We start from the raw sequence: 24,312 nt of genomic DNA, 5'->3' as shown, positions 1-24,312 counted from the left end.
CACCCCGGGCCGCCCAGGGGCACGCCGGGATTTGTTGTGTGTAGAGAGCTGCTACCGCGAGGGATGCCGGGAGTTGCAGTTCCAGCGGACTACAACTAACATGGCTGCCTCAGCTTAGTCGGCTGCTGCCGGAGGATGCCTCTGAAGCCTTGAATGTGAAGTAAGTTCCAATCCGCACACGTCTGTACCTCAGTTTTCTCAACAGTAAAACCTGGTAATAATAATACCTATCTTCTTATGATTGATGGGAGAAGTAAATGAATTAAAACATGTGGATTCTGAGGCACCTGGCTGGCTCAGTAGAGCATGCAACTCTTGATCTAGGCAGGGGGGTTGGTGAGTTCAAGCTCCACGGTGGGCATAGATCCTACTTTAGAAAACAAACAAAACTAGATCTCTTAGAACAGTGCTTGGCACATAACACATAATCATTAAACATCAGCCATTAATTCTTAACATGTTTTAATATAAATGAAGTTGGTGTTGCCTTAGGGGGAACAAGTTGGAGGCTCTGTAAAAACCTGACTGCTGTGAGCGGTACTGGCAAGTCTTCCAGCCTCGGTCTAGCTCCAGAGACTTTCTTGCCAGAGGGGCTAGCACAGTTGGTCCACCCCAAATGATGTGGGAAATAAAGGCAAAAGAAAAATTAAATTCCCTTACTAATTACAGTCCATTGACAAGTCCTTGAAACAGGTAGAGTGACATTCCTCTAGGAACTCAGAGCTGCCTCAATGTTAATACTTTCCTAGGGGGAAAAGGCAATCTTAGCTGGACATTAGCCTGACCTCCAGGATCCTGAAAGGCTACTTTAACATATCGAAATTCCTTTGGAAACTTCCTTTATCTTTACCCCCCAAGATACATGTTAGCAATCATCCTCCAAGCATGACCCATCGATATACATCTAAAGGATCTCATGACTAAGGTTTTATTAGAAAGTGATAAATGACCTTTTCCTAACAATAGCTAGCCCCCTCAAGGTCCTGGAAAACTTGCTTCCAAAATTCCTTAGAGACTTTCGCTATCCCTAACCCCCTTCCAATTTGAAAGTATATAATCGGCCACTCCTCATGACCCCAGTACAGCTCTTTCTGCCCACATTGGCTCCGAACCCCAACACTTTCCTGTATCACCATTTTTCCCATCCCAGAGAATGACACTATCATCCAGTCTGGTTGCTTATACCAAAGTCAATGCCCTTTAGCCAAAACCCACCAAAAACACACCTATAATTGAACAAGGATTTACTGAGTGCTTATAGTGAGGAGGTGTCTCAGTAAGGAGGTATTAGAAAAAGCTTCTTATAGGACTTGGGACTGTCTTAGGTGATTTTGGGGAAGGTTCAAGAAAGCAGGGCTTTGTTCTGGAATTAATACTGTCAGGAAGGAGGGATAATTCTATGACTGGGTAACTTAGTTGATCTTTTCTAGAAGGTAGGAAGAATAAAGGGAAGCTAAACCTATAATTGGTAAGGAAGCAAAGCCCTTCATATTAGCCAGGGGGATGTTTGGACAATTTTGTGGTTTGCACCATGTTCACTTTTTATCTGTGTTCAGACATGATTATGAAGTGATCTTGTTTTTATCTTGATCCATCGAAGTCCCTGTCTCAGTCCTTGTCTGATGTTGATATTCTGTGAAATTGTTTAACAGGAAGACACCAAAGCCTATCTGATAGCTAATACCAGGCTAGTCGTCAGAAGATGCTTTTCTCTTTCTAACCAAAAACCTAAGCATCATTATTGATGCCTCTTTTTCATTCACCTCCATACGTAATCAGTCAGCAAATCCTATGGGCTTTACTTGTGAAATGCTTCTATATTCTCTTCATCTTTCTCCCTTTTTCACTGCCCTCATTATGGTCTAAGAAAAAAATGAATGAACCTCTTCTGACTAATGTAATATAACGGATCAGATTTAAGTTTTCTTAGTGGCATTTACAATCCAGTTTTGCCTCCATAAGGTAACACCCTACTTACTTCAATATAAAAGATAGTCTCCTGGATCATTTCTACAAATGGCCACCTCATTATTCCCCTGAAAAAAAAATATCCTTCCAGATGATGTTATATACACATATAAATTTAAATATATATTTATGAAAAGGGAGTGTCAGGAATAATTTTCCTCTTTCCTTCAAGTCCCTCCAGCTGGACTGAGAATCAAATTGACGTGAGACAGATTTACAAGAGAAAATCAAATTTAATTTTGTGCATACAGGAAATCCACATAGACAAAAGAAATTCCAAACATGATCAACAAGAGGCTTACATGAGCTAAGGAGAGAGGTTGGGATCAAGAATACAAAGAGGAAGACCATTAGAAGGAAAGTGAGAGATGTTTTTGGAAAACAAAGGTTGCCTTATTACTAAGTTTCTTAGGTAAAGAGGAATCTGTTAATGGCTGTGTTCCTGGTAAAGCAGGCAGTTGAGGGGGTGGTAAAGAACTTTTCTTGAATCTGCTGGGTTTTAATTGCTTTTAACTCAAAATAATGTTCATGCAAAAGTGGCCTGTCTTGTGGCAGCCTGCCATCGGCCCTTACAGTTATCAGACTCTACATCATTCTGAAACCCCTTTCCACCTAATTGTATTTCTTGAATGCCTATCCAAATTCATTCTGTAGTTCACAATTCTGTACTAGTTGTATATCCCTTATCAGGCAATGTACTAGATTTATTTATTTATTAAAAGATTTTATTTATTTTGGGAGGGGAGAGAGCAAGCTCGAACAGGGGGGAGGGGCAGATGGAGAGGGAGAAGCAGACTCCCCCCTGAGCAGGGAACCTGATGTGGGGCTCCATCTCAGGACCCTGGGATCATGACCTGAGCCAAAGGCGCTAAACTGATGGAGCCACCCAGGTGCCCTAGAATTAATAATCTATTAAATACTGCCTATTTGCATGTGCTCTTTACCCAAATTAAGTATTCCTCACATGAATTGGATGCTTTTCTTATCCCCCCCATTTTACTTGTAAGAAGATTGAGGCAAATTTCATCCCCAGCTCCCTTATTTATAAGTGAAGGGGTTCAGTTGCAGGTCTGAGACTCTAGATCTTGTCCTAAACTGCTAGGCTTTCCTCCATCCCATTGAATTTCCTGGCAGAAAGTGCTTTGGAGGAATAAGGGAAAACCTCAGTAGAGTGTGTCTCAGAGAGACTGACTCCTTTTGGCTTCAGACCCTGGCAGCAAAGCAAAAGACTGAGGATTATTATGCATTGTCTCCTACAGAAACCTGAGAAGAGCAGGTACAGAATTTGATGGTGGCCACCCAGGGCATTTCTTCTTTTCAGTTAACAGTCTAGGCTTGCCTCTAGGTGACTTCCAGTTAACCTCTCAGGCAACTGCTGGGTCAGACATAGACATTTTTTTAAAAAGATTTTATTTATTTGACAGAGAGAGAGAGAGAGAGCACAAGTAGGGGGAGAGACAGGCAAAGCTGGAGAGGGAGAAGCAGGCTCCCCACTGAGCAGGGAGCCCGATGTGGGGCTCAATCCCAGAGCCCTGGGATCATGACCTGAGCCGAAGGTAGATGCTTAACAGAGCCACCCAGGTGCCCCCAGACATAAAGACCTTTAGACAATACCCTCCTGACTCAGTTCAACTGGTGGCTAATCTTATCTGTTATCTTTTTAAAAACAACAATATTTTTTGGCTATAAAACTAACACAGTCTAGTAGAAAATGATTGCAGGTGGTGATAAAAGTACACAGAAGCAAAAAAAAAAAAAAAAAAGCCTTCATACCATCCCACAGGAAGCTCCATTATATGAATATCCTTCTTGATGTAGTTGCAGAATGTTGGTGATGTTCGAAGCCAACGGCCAAGAAAGAATTCTTGAGATGTCTTCAGTGCAAAAAAGGTGATCTTCAGGGCGCCTGGGTGGCTCAGTTGGTTAAGCCACTGCCTTTGGCTCAGGTCATGATCCCAGGGTCCTAGGATCGAGTTCCGCATCGGGCTCCCTGCTCAGCGAGGAGCCTGCTTCCCTCTCTGCCTCTGCCTGCCACTCACTACCCCCTGCTTGTGCTCTTTCTCTCTGTCAAATAAAGAAATGAAATCTTAAAAAAAAAAAAGTGATCTTAAGCACACAGATGAGACCCATGGGAAGAAAGAGCCGCAGCACTGGGGTTGTGAGGAATGGCTGGTTATATACTTGGGCATTGGGGCGGGTCTGGGGGGAGGTAAGGATTTAAGGAGGTGTCCAAATGGACTTAACTATGCTAAAGAAGACCCTTGGGATGCTGGAGGACTGGCTGTTGTCAAGCTAAGGTTGTTTTTCTCTGGAGCAAAGCATTAACATTAAGATAGTTGGGAGTTTCCTGGAAGAGATCCCACCCATTTTTTTTTTTTATATAAATGCAACATACAAACTTTATTTAACAAGAGTAACAGGTAAAGTCAAACAGGCACTTATATTAGAGAAAAACCGACTAGAAGAAATTTTATCTTAAACACCTTATAGTAACCTACTTGCAGTTGCATTTAACTGAGCTCTGTTGCTGTGAAGAATACAGCTCATGCACAGGTATGGATCAACAATTTGTACATTTTTCAAGTATTCATTGAATACTACCTTATATACACATATACATTAAAATTGAAAAAGATTTAATTGACGATCCCCAGATAGAGGGGCAGGGGGGTAGTTGCAAGGTGTCAGCTTGTGCTTTGTGCTCAGCTTGCCTTCCGCTCCCTCATCACTTCTAGTCTTTTTTCTTATTTGTGTGTGTATGTGTGGGCACACGTGAGCTGTCTTGTGCAATTATAGACCCCAACAGTTATTTCTCATTGCACTTTCTTGAGGCATTGACAATTTACAACATTCCAATTGCCAGTCCAGAAAAGCCCGTATAGCAACAGAATGCCTAGAAGGCCACACCCCATACATCCTCTTCTGTGCCCTCGATGGTGGGCAGAATGCCCCAAACCCCAGCCATGATCACTCGCTGTCTGCCTGAAGCTCTTGCTATAAAACTCTAGGTATCCGTCTTGCAGGGAGAGAGGTCAGTTGTTAAGGCTTGAGTCGGCCACCTACCCCCAAATAAATTTCTCCCTCCTATCCCAACTCTTGTCTTTGAGTGATAAGGCTTCACCTGTTATGAGTTTATCTGAGTTTGTTTAGCAACAGTGTTGGCAAGCCAACCAGGAGCTATGCTTTTGATTTGTCCAGCCCCCATGGGATTTCCCGGGATGAAGCAGTTGGCTAGGCAGCATGCCAAGGCTCACCTGTTCATTTTCTGAGTTAGTGGCTATGATAGGTCATTCGGTAACATGTGCACATACACATCTGTGTGCTAGTGTATAATGAGGAAGGGGCAGAAGGCAAGCTGAGGAGAAAGCACAAGCTGACACCCTGCAGCACCGCCCCCCCCCCCCCCCCCGTGGGATCTGTATGACATTCCTCAGGCACTCCTGGCTGCCCAAAACTAAGGGAAAGGAAAAACAAATGGTTAACTTATAGAAATTATAGTCCTGTAGACAAGAGTCTCCCTCAGTTTACAAAATGTCTTAGTGATTTACAAGAAAAAAAGCATTCTTATCAATAACCTAACTTCCAGAAGGAAACTCCCAACTGTCTTAAAGTTAATGCTTTGCTAGAAGGAAAAAACAACCTTAACTGGAAAAGGGAAAACCACCTTAACTTGACTATGGCAAGGCCTCCAATATCTTGTAGGTCCTTTCTAGCATACAGAAATTCTTTTGAAAACCTCGCATTTTCCTTACCCCCACCTCCCAAATATATAATCAGGCGCCCCTCACAACCCCGGTGCTTCAGCTCCTTCTGCCCACGGGTCCTGTCCCCATGCTTTAATGAAACCATCATTTTGCACCAAAGACGTCTCAAGAATTCTTTTTTTTTTTTTTAAGAATTTTTTTTCTTGGCCGTCAGCTCCAGGCCTCACCCAACCAAACCTCACCTATATTCCAAAACATCATATAACATATACAAATCTCCTCATTTTCACATTTTACTCTCATAACTGCACCACATGTATATGTATTATTCTATATAAAGATGATAAAACTAAAGCTTAGAGACGATAAATAATTTGTCTACCTAATTAATTGCCATCGATTAATAGAATTTAGCAAGAGGGGCGCCTGGGTGGCTCAGTCAGTTAAGCGTCTGCCCTCCACTAGGATTGTGATCTCAGGGTCCTAGGATAGAGCCCCACGTCGGGCTCCCTGCTCAGTGGGCAGTCTGCTTCTCTCTCTTCCTCTGTTCCTCCCTCTCTCTCTGCTCCTTCCCGTGCTCAGGCTCTCTCTCTCTCTCTTAAACAAATAAATAAATCTTTTTTAAAAATAATAAAGATTTGGGGCACCTGGATGGCTCAGTCAGTTAAGTGTCTGCCTTCGGCTCAGGTCATGAGCCCAGGCTCCTGGGATTGAGCCCCGCATCGGGCTCCCTGCTCCGCGGGAAGCCTGCTTCTCCCTCTCCCTCTGCCTGCCTGCCTGCCTGCCTGCCTGCCTGTCTGCCTACTTGTGATCTCTCCCTCTCTCTGTCAAATAAATAAATTAAGAAAATAAATAAATAAAGATTTTATTTTTTAACTAATCTCTCCACCCAACATGGGGCTTGAACTCACGACCCTGAGATCAAGAACCAGATGCTCCTCCAACTGAGCCAGTCAGGTGCCCCTCTTTTTGTTTTTTTCTTAAGATTTTTTTATCTTTAAGTAATCCCTCCACCCAGCATGAGGCTTGAACTCACAACCCTGAGTTTAAAAGTTGTATGCTTTATTGACTGAGCCAGCCAGGTGCCCCAGATAAATGCTTTTGAAACAAACACATTCAACAGGACAAGTGCAAAGAATGAGTATTTGTGTTATTCCCTCTACCCCCACCCCCCACCAAATTCTTTTGTTGAAATCCTAATCCTTATTGTAATGGTTATTAGAAGGTGGGGCCTATGTGATAGGGATTAGGGTCTATGGGAGGGTGGAGCCTTCACGAATGGGATTAATGCCCTTATGAAAGACTCAAGACAACGCCCTTACCCCTTCCACCAGATGAGGACACCAGGCGAAAAGATGGGCATCTTTGAACTAGGAAGTGGGTTGTGTGAAAATCAGTAATGGGAAATCATAAAAAATGGAGTTGGGAGGTTTTGGCAGGGAGAGCTCTCATGCCCTAGCATTCACAGTCAATTGCAGACTCAACAGGAAAAGAGGGACTTGGGGTGGACTTGGCACTTTTTATTTTGAAGGTTGTCACCAGACACAGAATCTGCTGGCACTAATCTCAGATTTCTCAGTCTCCGGAACCATGAGAAACAAATTTCTGTTATTTATAGTATTTGTTATATAAAGCCTGACCAGACTCAGACACAAGGTTAAAGAAGACAAAAGACCAAGAGAAGCAATTAACACTAGCAGCAAGCATTTACTGAGCATTTACTATACCAGACACTGTGCTAAGTGTGCTTTTTGTCAGCATCACCACAACTCTGTATTATGGTGTCAATAGCACCACTTTGCAGGATAAGAAGCTAAGATTCAGAGAGGTGAGGGAAGTGTCTCAAGGTCTCACAGTTTGTATTGATGGTTTTAGATTTGGCTGATTCCAAAGCCAGGATCACTATCACTGCTTTCCATAAGCAAATGGAAACATTCTTTGCTGCTGAGCACCCACAGAATGCATATAGGAGGGAAGATTCCTCTATTAGTCAAGGTTCTCCCAAAAAACAGAACCAATAAGATATATACGTAAGAGGAAATCTATTATGGGAACTGAATCACACGTTTATGGAGACTAAGAAGTCCCAAACCACTTCTGTTTGCGAGCTGGAGAACCCTGAAAGTTGGTGATGTAATTCAGCTGGGTCTGACGGCCTGTGAATTAAGGGGTTGATGGTGTAGCTCTCCACTGAGTCTGAAAGCCTGAGAACCAGGAGCATTTTTTTGTTCAAGGGCAGAAGGAGATGGATGTCGAAGCCGGAGCAGAGAGAAAGAGCAATTCACCCTTCCTCTGCCTTTTTGTTCACTTTTGGTCCTCAATGGATTGCATGATGCCCACTCACTTTGGAAGGCCATCTGCTTTACTCAGTTCACCTATCAAATGCAAATCTCTTCTGGAAACACCTTCACAGACATATTCAGAAACAACCTTTTACCAGCTATCTGGCCATCATTTAGCCTAGTCAAGTTGACACATAAAATTGACCATCACAATCCCTAGGGAATTAATGCTCCTACTTAAAAATGACAGCACCGGGGCGCCTGGGTGGCTCAGTTGGTTAAGCGACTGCCTTCAGCTCAGGTCATGATCCTGGAGTCCCAGGATCAAGTCCCACATCGGGCTCCCTGCTCAGCAGGGCGTCTGCTTCTCCCTCTGACCCTCTCTCCTCTCATGCTCTCTCTCACTCTCTCTCTCTTAAATAAATAAAAATCTTTAAAAAAAAATGACAGCACCCTCTCTTATCAAGGATGGAGTAAAAACTGCACAGTCAGATGGTACCACTAACATTCCAAACGTGTGGCACCTTCTCAAAAGCAGCATTTGTTCGTAAATGTTTAGATCATAAAAGTATTGAGATATGATGGTGACAGGTATGAAAAAACTGCATATGAGGATAATAAAGAGCTATAATATGTAAATAGGAAATACTGTTAGGTCATGGGAATTTTTCATGATTACTTTAAAGCAAATCCCAGAATCATATTTTTATCTGTGAATGATTTGGTGTTTATCTCTAACAAATACTTAAAAAAAAAAAACTCCACAATGCTATTATCACATCTAACAAAATTAATAATTTTTTTAAAGATTTTATTTATTTATTTGTCAGAGAGAGAGAGAGCACAAACAGGAGGAGCAGGAGAGGGAGAAGCAGACTCCCTGCTGAGCAAGGAGCCAGATGTGGAACTCCATCCCAGGACCCTGGGATCATGACCTGAGCCAAAGGCAGACGCTAACAGGTGTCCCCAAAAGTAAGAATTTTTTAAAAAGATTTTATTTATTTATTTGTCAGAGAGAGAGGGAGAGAGCACAAGCAGGGGGAGCGGCAGGCAGAGGGAGAGGTAGACGCAGACTCCCTGCTGAACAGGGAGCCCGATGCGGTGTTCAAACCCAGGACCCTGGGATCACGACCTGAGCTGAAGGTAGACGCTTAACCGACTAAGCCACCCAGGCATCCCAGTAATTTTTTAAAATCACCTAATCAGGGGTGCCTGGGTGGCTCAGTCGTTAGGCGTCTGCCTTCAGCTCAGGTCATGATCCCAGGGTCCTGGGATTGAGTCCCACATTGGGCTCTCTGCTCAACGGGGAGCCTGCTTCTCCCTCTCCCACTCCCCCTGCTTGTACTCCTTCTCTTGCTGTGTCTCTCTCTGTCAAATAAATAAAATCTTAAAAAAAATAAATAAATAAAATCACCTAATCAGTAATCACATTTTCCCAAATGTCCCTAGTTTTTTTATAGTTGGTTTGATGGCATTACAATTCAACAGTGCATTAGGTTTCCTTGTGTCTTGAGTCTCCTTTAGTCTAGCTCCCCTGTCTTCTTTTTTTCTTGTTAATTATTAGTTGACTAACTGGGTCATCTGGACATTGGCATGGTCATGGGGAGCACTGATAGTGGTGCGGAGGCATCTACACGTGGCTTCTCAGGTCAATATCAACAAGGAAGCCTAGAGCAGAAGAGAAGGGACATGGCAGATATTATCACCTGTTTGATAAGCACAGTCCCAGTGTGTGGCAGCTTCCTCACGTAAGCAAGTAGGACTTGGCTGAAAACTGGGGATATCAGTATCACTATGACCCCATAGGCTCCATGATCTCTCTCTTTTTTTTTAAAGATTTTATTTGTGAGACAGAGAGAGAACACAACCAGGCAGAGGAAGAAGCAGGCTCCCTGCTGAGCAAGGAGCCTGATGTGGGACTCGATCCCAGGACCCTGGGATCATGACCTGGACTGAAGGCAGACGCTTAACCAACTGAGCCACCCAGGCATCCCTCCATGATCTCTTGCTTGCTGGAATCTCCTAGCTAGTCACCCTACTCAACTCTTGCTCCTCCAGCCTGTTAACAATGGCATAGACAGAGATATTTGTCCAACATGCCATCCTGATGTGTTGCTCCCCTGCTTTAAACCCTTCCATGACTCCCTGTTGCTCTTGGGTGTGGAGGTTTAGCCTCCTTACCAGGCTCCAGTTCCTTCAGGATCCCTCCCTTTCCTACCTTCCAGCTTCATCTCTTCCCACTCCCCACCTGATGTCTGCATCCAGCAGTTTGGATTTTCTTCTGTTTTTTTTTTTTTCTTTCTTTTTTTTAAGATTATTTATTTATTTATTTGACAGAGAGAGACACAGCGAGAGAGGGAACACAAGCAGGGGGAGTGGAAGAGGGAGAAGCAGGCTCCCGGCTGAGCAGGGAGCCTGATACAGGGCTTGATCCCAGGACCCTGGGATCATGACCTGAGCTGAAGGCAGACTCTTAACGACTGAGCCACCCAGGCGCCCCTTTTCTTCTGTTTCCTATTGAATTTCTCTCAGCTCCTCTTACTCACCTCCAGATTTTTGCATACATTTGTCCTTCTCTCTAGTAATAATTGCCATCTTTTGCATCCAAACAGGTGTTTCTAGTATATTAAATGTTTGTGGTACTTTTAGATCCGGAAGAGGGGAGGTAATGACAAGTGCTCTTATGTTAAATTCTTGAAGTACCTTATGAAATGTATTCTGCCAAGAGTAGGCTTGAAAACACGAAATTAAGGATTTTCACAAAGCTCTTTGGGGTTAATGTCATTGAGAATGCCCACAAATTTCCTTGGTTTCCTTGGTGCCCATGACTAGGGCAGAATAAATAGGCAACTGGTTTGAGCAGTGAGGCACCTCTCTTGTTTCCATATTGTCCTGAAGAACAATAGAGGGGCTCCTGTACACATTCTTAGCTATTCATTTAACTTGTTTTTCACAGTTCTCACATGTGTTTTAAAAACAAACAAACAGGGGCGTCTGGATGGCTCAGTTGAGCATCCGCCTTCAGCTCAGGTCATGATCCCAGGGTCCTGGGATCGAGCCCTGCATTGGGCTTTCTGCTCAGCAGGGAGTCTGCTTCTCCCTCTCCTCTGCCTGCCGCTCTGCCTACTTTTGCCTCTCTCTGTCAAATAAATAAATAAATAAACTTTAGAAAACAAACAACAACAAAAAAAACCCCTTGGGTTTATTAATAAAGTTTTACCCAGAGATGTTTTGCCTGCATAACCCTGTGATGTGGTCTACAGTTTTTCTTATATATATATATTTTATTATTTTATTTTATTTTATTTTTTTAAAGATTTTATTTATTTATTTGAGAGAGAATGAGAGATAGAGAGCATGAGAGGGAAGAGGGTCAGAGGGAGAAGCAGACTCCCCACTGAGCAGGGAGCCCAATGTGGGACTCAGTCTCAGGATTCCGATCATGACCTGAGCTGAAGGCAGTTGCTTAACCAACTGAGCCACCCAGGCACCCTATATATATATATATTTTAAAGATTTTATTTATTTATTTGAGAGAGAGAGAGAGAGAGAGAACAAGTGGGGGGAGGGGCAGAGGGAGAGGGAGAAGTAGACTCCCTGCTGAGTGGGGAGCCTGATGCAGGGCTTGCTCAATCCCAGGACCCCGAGATCATGACCTGAGCCGAAGTCAGACACTTAATGGACCGAGCCACCCAGATGCCCCTGGAGGGATACTGTAAATCCTTGGAATCTCCTGAACAATAAATGTGTCTTTGTTATTCTTGAGCATCTTGGATCACTCCTGAGTTTATGCTAATGAATGAGATGACTCCAGATGGGGCTGGTCACTGGAAAGACCAACTATGTGATTAGAAGATGGGGACTTTGAGCCAGCCCAGCCATCAGCAATGGGAGGGAGGCTGCCGGTGGAATTCAACCACATGGCCAATATTCAATCAATGATATTTATATAATAAAACCCCAATAAAAACTCTGGACACCAAAGCTCAGTAGAGCTTCCTCGTTGTTGAGCACATTGATGTGCCTGGGAGGTTGACATGCCCTGATTCCATAGGGAGAGGTCTTAGAGAAGCTCTCTGTTCAGGACCCTCCCAGATCTTGAACTATGTGTCTCTTCATTTGTATCTTTCATACAACTGTAGTCACAAATAGAAATTTCTTTTGAGTTATATGAATCATTCTAGTGAATTATTGATTCTTTTTTTTTAAAGATTTTATTTATTTGAGAGAGAGAGAATGAGAGAGAGAGAGCACGAGAGGGAATAGGGTCAGAGGGAGAAGCAGACTCCCCGCCGAGCAGGGAGCCCAATGCGGGACTTGATCCCGCGACTGCAGGATCATGACCTGAGCTGAAGGCAGTCGCTTAACCAACTAAGCCACCCAGGCGCCCCTGAATTATTGATTCTAAGAGGGGTCATGGGAACCTCTTGAATTCATAGCCTGCCTGTCATAAGTATGGAAGGCCTGAGGACCCCACTTGAGGCTGACATCTGAAATAAGGGCAGTCTTGTTGGACTTAAACCTGTGCTTTTAAATCTATGGAGTCTCACACTAACTGTGGGTGGTTAGTGTCAGAATTACATTGAAATTTTACACTGGTGTCAGAATAGCTACAGAATCTTTTTTTTTTAAAAGATATTGTTTTCTTTTTTTTAAAGATTTTATTCATTTATTTGAGAGAGAGAATGAAAGATAGAAAGCACGAGAGGAAAGAGGGTCAGAGGGAGAAGCAGACTCCCTGCTCAGCAGGGAGCCCGATGTGGGACTCGATCCCGGGACTCCAGGATCATGACCTGAGGCGAAGGCAGTTGCTTAACCAACTGAACCACCCAGGTGCCCGCTACAGAATCTTAAAAAAGAAGAATGAGGGCCATCTGGGTGCTCAGTTGGTTAAGTGTCTGACTCTATCATGGCTCAGGTCTTGATCTCACTGTTGTGACTTCGAGCCCCACATTAGGCTCCATGCCCAGCTTAACAAAAAGAAGAAGAAGGAGAAGGAGAATGAAGTTGATGGACTCAAACTTGTTGTGATGAGAAAAACAACTTTCGTTTTTCTGAGTTGCCACATAGGCATTTTACAGCATGATAGTCCTGTTCGCATCCAGAGTCTGGACATTTAAATAAGGACTTGAATTTAGGACTTTGCTTTTCCCAGGGCACCTTTCAAAATAACCATGCAGGGGCGCCTGGGTGGCTCAGTCGTTAAGCGTCTGCCTTTGGCTCAGGTCATGATCCCGGGGTCCTGGGATCGAGCCCTGCATCGGGCTCCCTGCTCCACAGGAGGCCTGCTTCTCCCTCTCCCACTCCCCCTGCTTGTGTTTCCTCTCTTGCCGTGTCTCTATCTGTCAGATAAATAAATAAAATCTTAAAAAAAAACAAAACACAAATAACCCATGTAGAGTTAAGCCCATGAAAAGTTAGTGCTCTCTACCTCAACCACCTTATAAATAATAGATGCTTGCTACCTGTTCTCTATCTCCTGCTCACTCATGGCCTGGGACAGAAAACTGCCCTGCCTCCAGCTCATTGTGTTGGCCACCTCTCCCTACATCCCATCCCCTTCTCACCTGCCACCCCACTTCTGGGATCTGTAAGTAATAAATCCTGTGACTGTACTCCCTTTGTGTGTGTGTTTTGAAGCTGTGCCTTCAATCACAACAACCCTGTGGTTTTTACTTCCCCAAAGTGGGAACTCAGATGATGAGAAAGCTACCTGCTGATCCTCTGTGGGTGGCTTGTGTTCCCTCACTCACCAGGTCATAATCTGCATATTCTTAATTCAGTATGCTAGCTCCAGCTTCTCAACACACTTTTCAATTCCAAAACGGTGTCCTACTGACATGAGGATAGATGTGTAGATCAATGGAATAGAATTAAGAATTCAGAAATATACCCTTACATTTATGATCAGCTGATTCTCAACAAGGATGCCAAGAAAATTCAATGGGGGAAAGAACAAACTTTTCAATAATGATGTTGGGATAATTGGGTAGCCACATGCAAAAGAATGAGGTTAGATCCCTGCCTAACACCATATAGAAAAATGAACTCAAAATGGATTACTGACATAAATGTAGGAGCTAAAAATATAAAGCTCTTAGAAGAAAATGCAGAGGTACATATTTGTAACCTTGGGTTAGGTAATGGTTTCTTAACTGCAACACCAAAAGCATAAGTAACAAAAGAGAAGTTGACCTCATCAACATTAAACACTTTCGTAGTTCAAAGGACATCATCAAGAAAGTGAAAAGGTAACTCACAAAATAGGAGAAAATATTTGCAAATCATATATCCAATAAGGGAATTGTATCACGGTAGGTGAAAAATTAACTCAATAATAAAAAGAGAACCCAGTTTTTAAAAGGGCAAAGGATCGGGCACCTGGGTGGCTCAGTTGGTTAAGCGACTGCCTTCGGCTCAGGTCATGATCCTGGAGTCCCGGGATTGAGTCCCACATCGGGCTCCCTGCTCAGCAGGGAGTCTGCTTCTCCCTCTGACCCTCTTCCCTCTCATGCTCTCTATCTCTCATTCTCTCTCTCTCAAATAAATAAATAAAATCTTAAAAAAAAATAAAAGGGCAAAGGATGATGGGGCACCTGGGTGGCTCAGTCATTGAGCGTCTGCCTTCAGCTCGGGTCATGGTCCTGGGGTGCTGTGATCAAGCCTCGCATCGGGCTTCTGGCTCGGCGGGGAGTCTGCTTCTCCCTCTTCCACTCCCCCTGCTTGTGTTCCCTCTCTCGCTGTCTCTGGCAAATAGAGAAATAAAATCTTTAGGGCACCTGGGTGGCTCAGTTGGTTAAGCGTCTGCCTTCGGCTCAGGTCATGAGCCCAGGGTCCTGGGATCGAGCCCTGCATCAGGCTCCCTGCTCCGTGGGAAGCCTGCTTCTCCCTCTCCCACTCTCCCTGCTTGTGTTCCCTCTCTCGCTGTGTCTCTCTCTGTCAAATAAATAAAATCTTAAAAATAAAATAAAATAAAATCTTTAAAATAAAATAAAAGGGCAAAGGATGAGAATAGACATTACTTCAAAAAAGATTTATAAATGGCTAGTACGTAAGGGATAATATGCTCAACATCATTAGTCAGAAATGTAAATCAAAACTACAGTGAGGGGGTTCCCAGGTGGCTCAGTTGGTTAAGCACCTGACTCTTGATTTGGACACTGGTCACCATCTCTGGATGTTATGAGACTGGGCTCTGTGCTGGGCGTGGAGCCTGCTTAAGACTTTCTCTCCCTCTCCATTTGCCCCTCCCCTCCTTGCCTGCTTGCACTCTCTCTCCTCCAGCTCAAAAAAAAAAAAAAAAAAAGCAAGACTACAGTGAGGTAGCACTTTGCCACCTACTAGAATGGCTAAATTAAAAAGACAGTAGCAGGCATTGACAAAGATATGGAGAAATTGGAAACTTTATATATTGTGGTAAGACTGGCGATAGTACAACCACTTTGGAAAACAGTTTGGCAGTTTATCAATAGATTAAACATATAGTTACCATATGACCCAGCAATTCTACTTCTAGGCATAGATCCAAGAAAAATGAAAATATATGTCCACACAAAAATGTGTACATACATACATTTATTTATTTAAAGATTTTTTTTAAGATTTTTATTTATTTTTTTAAAGTTACAGCCTTTCTGTGTTCTTTTTTTTTTTAAGATTTATTTATTTAGGGCGCCTGGGTGCTCAGTTGGTTAAGTAACTGCCTTCGGCTCAGGTCATGATCCTGGAGTCCCGGGGTGGAGTCCCGCATCGGGCTCCCTGCTCAGCGGGGAGTCTGCTTCTCCCTCTGACCCTCTTCCCTCTCGTGCTTTCTGTCTCTCATTCTCTCTCTCTCTCAAATAAATAAATAAAATCTTAAAAAAAAAAGATTTATTCTTTTTCGCAATGGGTTTGCCGCCAGAACACAGGTGTCGTGAAAACCACTGCTCAACCTAAACCAAAATGGGAAAGGAAAAGACTCACATCAACATCGTCGTCATTGGACACGTAGATTCGGGCAAGTCTACCACTACTGGTCATCTGATCTACAAATGTGGTGGGATCGACAAAAGAACTATTGAAAAATTTGAGAAGGAGGCTGCTGAGATGGGAAAGGGCTCCTTCAAGTATGCCTGGGTCTTGGATAAACTGAAAGCTGACCGTGAACGTGCTATCACCATTGATACCTCCCTGTGGAAATTCGAGACCAGCAAGTATTACGTGACCATCATTGATGCCCCAGGACACAGAGACTTTATAAAAAATATGATTACAGGCATATCTCAGGCTGACTGTGCTGTCCTGATTGTTGCTGCTGGTGTTGGTGAATTTGAAGCCGGTATCTCCAAGAATGGGCAGACCCGTGAGCATGCCCTTCTGGCTTACACACTGGGTGTAAAACAACTAATTGTTGGTGTTAACAAGATGGATTCCACTGAGCCACCCTACAGCCAGAAGAGATACGAGGAAATCATTAAGGAAGTCAGCACCTACATTAAGAAAATTGGCTACAACCCCGACACAGTAGCATTTGTGCCAATTTCTGGTTGGAACGGTGACAACATGCTGGAGCCAAGTGCTAACATGCCTTGGTTCAAGGGATGGAAAGTCACCCGTAAAGATGGGAATGCCGGTGGAACCACACTGCTTGAAGCTCTGGATTGCATCCTGCCACCAACTCGTCCAACTGACAAGCCCTTGCGTCTGCCTCTCCAGGATGTCTACAAAATTGGTGGTATTGGTACTGTCCCTGGGGGCCGAGTCGAGACTGGTGTTCTTAAACCTGGGATGGTGGTCACCTTTGCTCCAGTCAATGTTACAACTGAAGTAAAGTCTGTTGAAATGCACCATGAAGCTTTGAGTGAGGCTCTTCCTGGGGACAATGTGGGCTTCAATGTCAAGAACGTATCTGTCAAAGATGTTCGTCGTGGCAATGTGGCTGGTGACAGCAAAAATGACCCACCAATGGAAGCAGCTGGCTTCACGGCTCAGGTGATTATCCTGAACCATCCAGGCCAAATCAGTGCTGGATATGCACCTGTGCTGGATTGTCACACGGCTCACATTGCTTGCAAGTTTGCTGAGCTGAAGGATAAAATAGATCGTCGATCTGGAAAAAAGCTGGAAGATGGTCCCAAGTTCTTGAAATCTGGTAATGCTGCCATTGTTGATATGGTTCCTGGCAAGCCTATGTGTGTTGAGAGCTTCTCTGACTATCCTCCTCTGGGCCGTTTTGCTGTTCGTGACATGAGACAGACGGTTGCTGTGGGTGTCATCAAAGCAGTGGACAAGAAGGCAGCTGGAGCTGGCAAGGTCACCAAGTCTGCCCAGAAAGCTCAGAAGGCTAAATGAATATTATCCCCAATACCTGCCACCCCAGTCTTAATCAGTGGTGGAAGAATGATCTCAGAACTGTTTGTGTCAATTGGCCATTTAAGTTTAATAGTAAAAGACTGGTTAATGATGACAATGCATCGTAAAACCTTCAGAAGGAAAGGAGAATGTTTTGTGGACCATGTTTTTTTTTTGTGTGTGTGGCAGTTTTAAGTTATTAGTTTTTAAAATCAGTAATTTTTAATGGAAACAACTTGACCAAAAATCTGTCACAGAATTTTGAGACCCATTAAAACAAAAGTTTAATGAGAAAAAAAAAAGATTTATTTATTTATTTTGAGAGAGTGAGAATGAGAGAGAGAGAGAGTACATGAGAGGGGGGAGCGTCAGAGGGAGAAGCAGGCTCCTCGATCCCAGGACTCCAGGATCATGACCCGAGCCGAAGGCAGTCGCTTAACCAGCTGAGCCACCCAGGCGCCCTTATTTATTTATTTGACAGAGAGAGCACAAGCAGGGGGAGTGGCAGAGGGAGAGGGAGAAGCAGCCTCCCCGCGGAGCAGGGAGCCTGATGTGGGGCTCAATCCCAGGACCCTGGGATCATGACCCGAGCCGAAGGCAGTCACCCAACCAACTGAGCCACCCAGGCGCCCCCAAAAATGTGTACATTGATGCTAAGGGAAAGAAGCCAGTTACAAAAGACCATTTATTGTATGGTTCTGTTTGTAAGAAATGTCCAGACTAGGCAAATCTACAGGTTAATATTGGCCTAGAGCAAGAGGTGGGGAGAAGGAGAAGATAAGAGGATTCCTACTGGTACAAGATTCCTTTTTGAGATGACAAAAATGTCCTGGTAGCAAGGTTATGGTCGAGTAGCTAACTTTGACCTACCCAGTATTCTTGGTGGTTTCTGACACCTACCAAAAGGAACCCAACAGCTATGTATGAGCAAGTTGGCTTAGGTTCATGTTGTAGCACAAACCACCTAGCCTGCTAGTGGTGTGTGCCATTCTTTTTTCTAACGTATGCTGGGAGGTTCTAGTGGTGTGTGCCTTTTTTTCCTAACATATACTAGCAGGGGTTGGTAACTATTGTGAATAAGAGATATATAGGGGTTATAGTGAGCTTTCCTCTACTTCTCTGAGAATCTGAAACCAAGGAAGCCAGACAGAATATAAAATATCATAATGATGAAAGCACACATACATATAAAAACAGCAGGGAGAGAAATGATGGCTCCTGAGCCAACGCTTAAATATCATTGGTAGTTAGGACCACATTTTCTTTCTTTCTTTTTTCTTATTGTGGTAAAATATATATTATATGGAGCACCTGGCTGGCTCAGTCAGTAGAGCATGTAGCTCCAGGGTTGTAAGTTTAAGCCCCACGTTGAGTATAGTGATTACTTAAAAATAAAATATTTTAAAAAATATACATTACACAGAATTTACCATTTTAACCATTTAAAAATATATTTTATTTATTGATAGAGAGAGAGAGAGCACAAGCTAAGGGAGGGGGTGGCAGAGGGAGAGGGAGAAGCAGGCTCCCTGCTGAGCAAGGAGCCTGATGAAGGGCTCGATGTGGGGCTCGATGCAGGGCTCGATGCAGGGATCCATCATCCCAGAACCCCGGGATCATGGCCCGAGCTGAAGGCAGACACTTAACTGACTGAGCGACCCAGGTGCCCCAATGGATTTTCAACCACATAGGGGTTGGTGCCTTCAGCTCAGGTCATGATCCCAGGGTAATGGGATCCAGCCCCGCATCAGGCTCCCTGCTCGTGTGGAGCCTGCTTCTCCCTCTCCTCCCTGCTTTTGCTCTCTCTCACTCTCTCTCTCTCAAATAAATAAATAAAATCTAAGAAAGAAAGAAAGAAAGAAAGGAAAAAAGAAAGAAAGGAGGACAGGAGGAAAGAAAGAAAGAAAATCCACATACAACTCCTGACTTTCCAAAAACTTTACTAATAGCCAACTGTTGACCAGAGGCCTTACCAATAACATTAACAGTTGATTGATACATATTTTGCATGCTATATGTATTATACACTGTATTCTTAGAGTCAAGTAAGCTAGAGGGAAGAAAATGTTATTAAGAAAATCATGTGGAAGAGAAAATCCATTTACCATACTGAACTGTATCGAAAAATATCCATGCGTAAGTGGACCCTTACAGCTGAAACCTGTGTTGCTCAAGGGTCAACTGTATTGTTCCTCCTGACCTGGCTGCCTCTCTCTCAATCTCATCTCTGTCACTCTCCCACTTCCAGTGCAATAGGATTCTTCTTCACTTGCATGCCGCTGTCTCCTGCTTATCTATCTGAAAATGCCAAATGCCTTCAGGAAGCATCCATGATTCTGCCCCTAACCCCAGGTTGAGGCCAAGGGCCCTTCCTCTCAGCTCCCATCTCCTTCTGTGCTTCTATTAATAGTTGCTGAGTGCAGTGGCAGGCTCTGGGCTAAGTACTGCGTGTGCACTACTTTATATACTCTTCACTCCTCATGTCCCATTTATATGTCCTCATTGTTGAGGGTGGTGCTATGGCCATCCCTGTTTTACAGATAAGAAGACTGAAACTCAGACACTAAACTGCTCAAGGTCACACAGTGAGTAAGAGGAAGCATTAGATGGGAAACCCAGTTCTGTATGATTGTGCGAAATCTGTAGTATCACAAATATAATTTGTAACCTGATTTCTTCTTTCCTTAGTCCACTGGGTGAGTGCTCATTTTTTTTTTTTAACACTATACTGCTCTCACATCACCTCCTCTGTAAAGCCTATTCTGTACCTTCCCTTACCCCAGCTGAGTTAGGTGTTTCTTGCTTGGGGCAGGGAATCTCAATTCCAACCTCTCTCTCTCTCTCTCTCTTTTTTTTTTTTTAAAGATTTTATTTATTTATTTGACAGACAGCGAGAGAGGGAACACAAGCAGGGGGAGCAGGAGAGGGAGAAGCAGGCTTCCCACAGAGCAGGGAGCCCGATGTGGGGCTCGATCCCAGGACACTCAGATCATGACCTGAGCTGAAGGCAGATGCCCAACGACTGAGCCACCCAGGCGCCCCTCCAACCTCTCTCTTGAAAAAATCATGAGACTGTCAACACAGTCTCCATGGCAACTATTACCAGAGTCTAGTAGTGTTTCCTCCCCAGCTTTGAGATGGGGTACCTACTCCATTTCCTTGAAGACCTCACCCCTCCCCAATACATCACCCCCACCACCATCATCCATGTGTTTGTTTCCTGCCTGAAGCCCTTAACCCTTGGAAGTCTGGTGGTATGTTTCTGATGATTCTTTTGCCTCTTGACAGCAACCCCTGGAAATGAAAAAATGGTGTGTTGTATTTTTTCATCTGGCCACCTCTGATATATTCAACGTGTCACAAAAAAGTGACAGAACCAAAGAAATTGTTAGTCACAGTATAAGCTTTGCATCCAAGTCTGCTGCAGGCATTTGTCACCTGCTATTGAATGCGCTAGGGGGCATGACTGCTATCTTGACTCAGCAAAGCAGCATCTTTCTCTTTCCCTGGTGGCAGCCAGAGACAGGAAAAAGCCTGTCAGCAATGGGGGTGCCTTCCTTTCTGGTTATAGATTGTTATATAATTCCCCCTGCTATAATGGGAACTTCCCTTGGCTTCTGTGCAGGAACAAGTTAACCTAGCAGTCCTGAGATTGCATATCCTTAGAAAAGCCTGCAGACAAGCTTGGCCCTTGGCTGGGAATTTGGATTTGGGGAGAGTTTACTTATTCCCAGAATTGATAAGACTGGCCCACTGTGCCTAAATTGTTTGCAGAAACAATGTAGTTTATGCTGAATACCTGTTTTCCTTCTGGGAGTCTGGAATTGTGGCAGACGCTAGGCAGAGAACTCATGTGACCAGTGCCCAAGAAATAGTCTGGGTACTGAGTCTCTAATGAGCCTCCCTTACAGATGACATTTTCACACAGATTGTCACAGCTTGTCCCAGAGGGGGAATGAAGCATGCCCTGTGTGACTCCCTGGGAGAGGACCCCTAAGACCTTGTACCTGGTTGCCATTGGACTTCATCACATGTGCCTTTTCCCTTTCTTGAGTTACCTTTATATCCTTTCACTGTAATACATCATACCATGAGTAGGATGATATACCAAGTCCTGTGAGATTTCCTAGGGAGTCATTGCATCTGGGGTGGGTCTTGGGGACACCTGACACAGCTTCTCTCTGCTTCTCTGGATTCTACTCCCCCTCTCCCCTGAAACCTTCTTACGTGGTTACTATACCTGGGAGCGATCCCTCCCTATGCCCAGTGAAGCAGTATGTGCAAGCCTTGGAAACAGGGACTTGGATCAAGTCCTGCCTCTGGCAAGATGCATGCCCTGGTAAATGGCCCCTGGTTACAAATTGTTTAATCTTCTTGGCTGATACTTAATTTGGTAGGTTCAGCCTCCCTAGGAGCATAGGCTTAGGTAGACCTGTGTTTGAATCCTAGCTCTTGACTCTTATCTTCTGGGAGCTTGTTTCTTCATCTGTAAAGTGAGTTAAATTGGGTTTAATTTGGTGGATTCATGTAAAGTACTACACATAGTAACTGGGAGCAAATGGGAACTTTTTTTTCCTGATTTTTTTTTTTTTTTTTAAGTAATCTCTACACCCACTGTGGGGCTTAAACTCATGACCCTGAGAGCAAGAGTGACAGGCTCCACCGACTGAGCCAGCCCATCTCCCGAGTAAATGGGAACTTTTATTATTGTTTTGATTATTGGTATAAAATCCCTCTCCCCAAATAGAATGCATCTAACTGTTCTGTGCATCTCTCCCAGGGCTGAACATTCGCTTACACAGAGTAGGTGCTTGAAACTCTGCTGAATGGGTAATGTTGACTCTGCAGTGAAAGACATGACTTTGTTGCCAAAGTAAAAATAATAAAAGTAGTCATTATAATTTTATTTAAAAAAATTATTTTTTAAAGATTTTATTTATTTGACAGAGAGAGACACAGCGAGAGAGGGAACACAAGCAGGGGGAGCAGGAGAGGGAGAAGCAGGCTTCCTGCCGAGCAGGGAGCCCGATGCAGGGTTTGATCCCAGGACCCTGAGATCATTACCTGAGCCGAAGGCAGACGCTTAACGACTGAGCCACCCAGGTGCCCCAAAAGTAGTCATTATAATTTTAAAAATCACATTTGAGTGCTTACTATGTGCTATGTGTTGGGCTAAGCAATTTGCTTAATTTATTTCATTTGATCCTTACAACAGCCCTGTGAAATACATTCTATTATCACCATGTTAAAGATGAGGAAATGAAGCTTGGCATAATTGTGGCCTCACACACATAGGTGGCAGAGCTGGGATTCAAATCCAGGTGTATCACTCAGGTTAGGCCCCCATAATAAAATACTGCGGACTGGGTGACTTAACAGAAGTCAATTTTCTCACGGTCTGGAGGCCGGAAATCCAAGATCAAGGTGCCAGCATGGTCAGTTTCAGTTTCTGGTGAGAAGTCACTTTCTGGTTGCCTTCTCTCTGGCTTTCTTACAAGATCTTTTTCCCTTGTGGGATGCCTGGGTGGCTCAGTCGGTTGAGCATCTGCCTTCGGCTCAGGTCATGATCCCAGAGTCCTGGGATCGAGTCCTGAAGCAGGCTCCTCGCCTGATTCTCCCTCTGCCTGCCACTCTCTGTGCTCTGACAAATAAATAAAATCTTAAAAAAAAAAAAGTTATTCTTCCCTTGTACATGAGTGTAGGGAGCAAGTGAGGGAGCTCCCTGGTGTCTTTTCTCATAGAGACACGAATCCTGTCTGATGGGAATCTTATACGACCTCATTTAACCTTAATTCCTTAGAGGCACCATCTCCAAATATAGCCACACTGGGGGTTAGGGCTTCACCATATGAATTTTCTGGGGGGGTGGGGGGAGACACATCCAATCCGTAATATTGGGCCTGACAACAGAGTCTGAGAAGAAATAACCACAAATTAGTCAAAACCTCTTACTTGTTCTGATAAATTTTTTTCTATATTGGGAACGATGTGGGGAGGGAGGTGAGGGCTCAATTTGCTTCACTTGGTCAGAAACTTTAATTCAGGGATGCCTGGGTGGCTCAGTTGGTTAAGCATCTGCCTTCGGCTCAGGTCGTGATCCCAGGGTCCTGTGATTGAGCCCCATATCAGTGCTCTCTGCTAAGCAGGAGCCTGCTTCTCCCTCTCCCTGCCACTACACCCCTGCTTGTGCACACTCTCTCTCTCTCTGACAAATAAATAAAATCTTAAAAAAAAAAAAAAGAAAAACTTTAATTCAGGGGTGCCTGGCTGGCTCATTCGGAAGAGCATGCAACTCTTGATCTCGGGGTCATGAGTTCCAGCGTCACATTGGGTGTAGAGATTACTTAAATAAACTTAAAAAAAAAAAAAAAAAAGGAAAACCAAAAAACTTTAGTCCAAATAGGGCTGCTAATTTTCCAGATGGCTAGAAGCCTACCTCCCCATAGGGCTTTGACAGGGAACACTTGCAAGGGTTCCTGGATTTAGAAGTCCCACTAAACTTGGACTTTTACCCTAAAGGGGAAAGAATTTGGAAGAGTGAAGGAAAAACAAAAAAGAAAAAACAAAAGTAATTACACTGACTTAAAGTCTTTTTTATTTATCCCCTAAATCAGAAGTAGTTAGCTGGGAGGCCTAGTGGCCTTTCTAGTTGATGGCAGCAGGTAAGGGAAAAGTTTCTTTGAAGTTCCTCCAAAAATGTTTATCTGATTTCTTTTTATGGTCAGATTGTTTTGGTCCCTGATCATCGTTCTGAAGAAGGAATGAAGATTGTCTGCAGAACTATTTCAAACACTACTTTCATCTCGTTTCTTTGCAGAGGCACCCAATTTAATTAGGACATTTGCTTGCATTGTAATTGTTCACTTAAAGACTCCTTGTGTGTTTTTAGAGAAGTAACTCATTCTCCTTGTAAAATATAAGAGGGCTGGTGATTGTACTGATATTCCTAAATACCATTAAACCAGACAGCTGCTGTGATTAATTTGCCTTCAGAGGATCCATAAATCCTAAAATATTAACAAACTCAG

The 24,312-nt window shown here is 43.8% G+C and overlaps 1 protein-coding gene across 1 annotated transcript in view; it reads left to right on the top strand.

Moving 5' to 3' along the window:
* The first annotated feature begins 144 nt into the window (after nt 1–144).
* The window catches only part of CHEK2 (checkpoint kinase 2), an 88,456-nt gene continuing 64,288 nt past the window's right edge, over nt 145–24,312 (top strand). Inside the window, exon 1 of the mRNA XM_035724003.1 lies at nt 145–160. The gene's annotated coding sequence lies outside the window, so the exon portion shown is untranslated. The remainder of the gene's footprint in view (nt 161–24,312) is intronic.

Source organism: Zalophus californianus, chromosome 14, assembly GCF_009762305.2.
Source record: "Zalophus californianus isolate mZalCal1 chromosome 14, mZalCal1.pri.v2, whole genome shotgun sequence".
Lineage (NCBI taxonomy): Eukaryota > Metazoa > Chordata > Mammalia > Carnivora > Otariidae > Zalophus > Zalophus californianus.
This window is presented reverse-complemented; position numbering and strand designations above follow the sequence as displayed.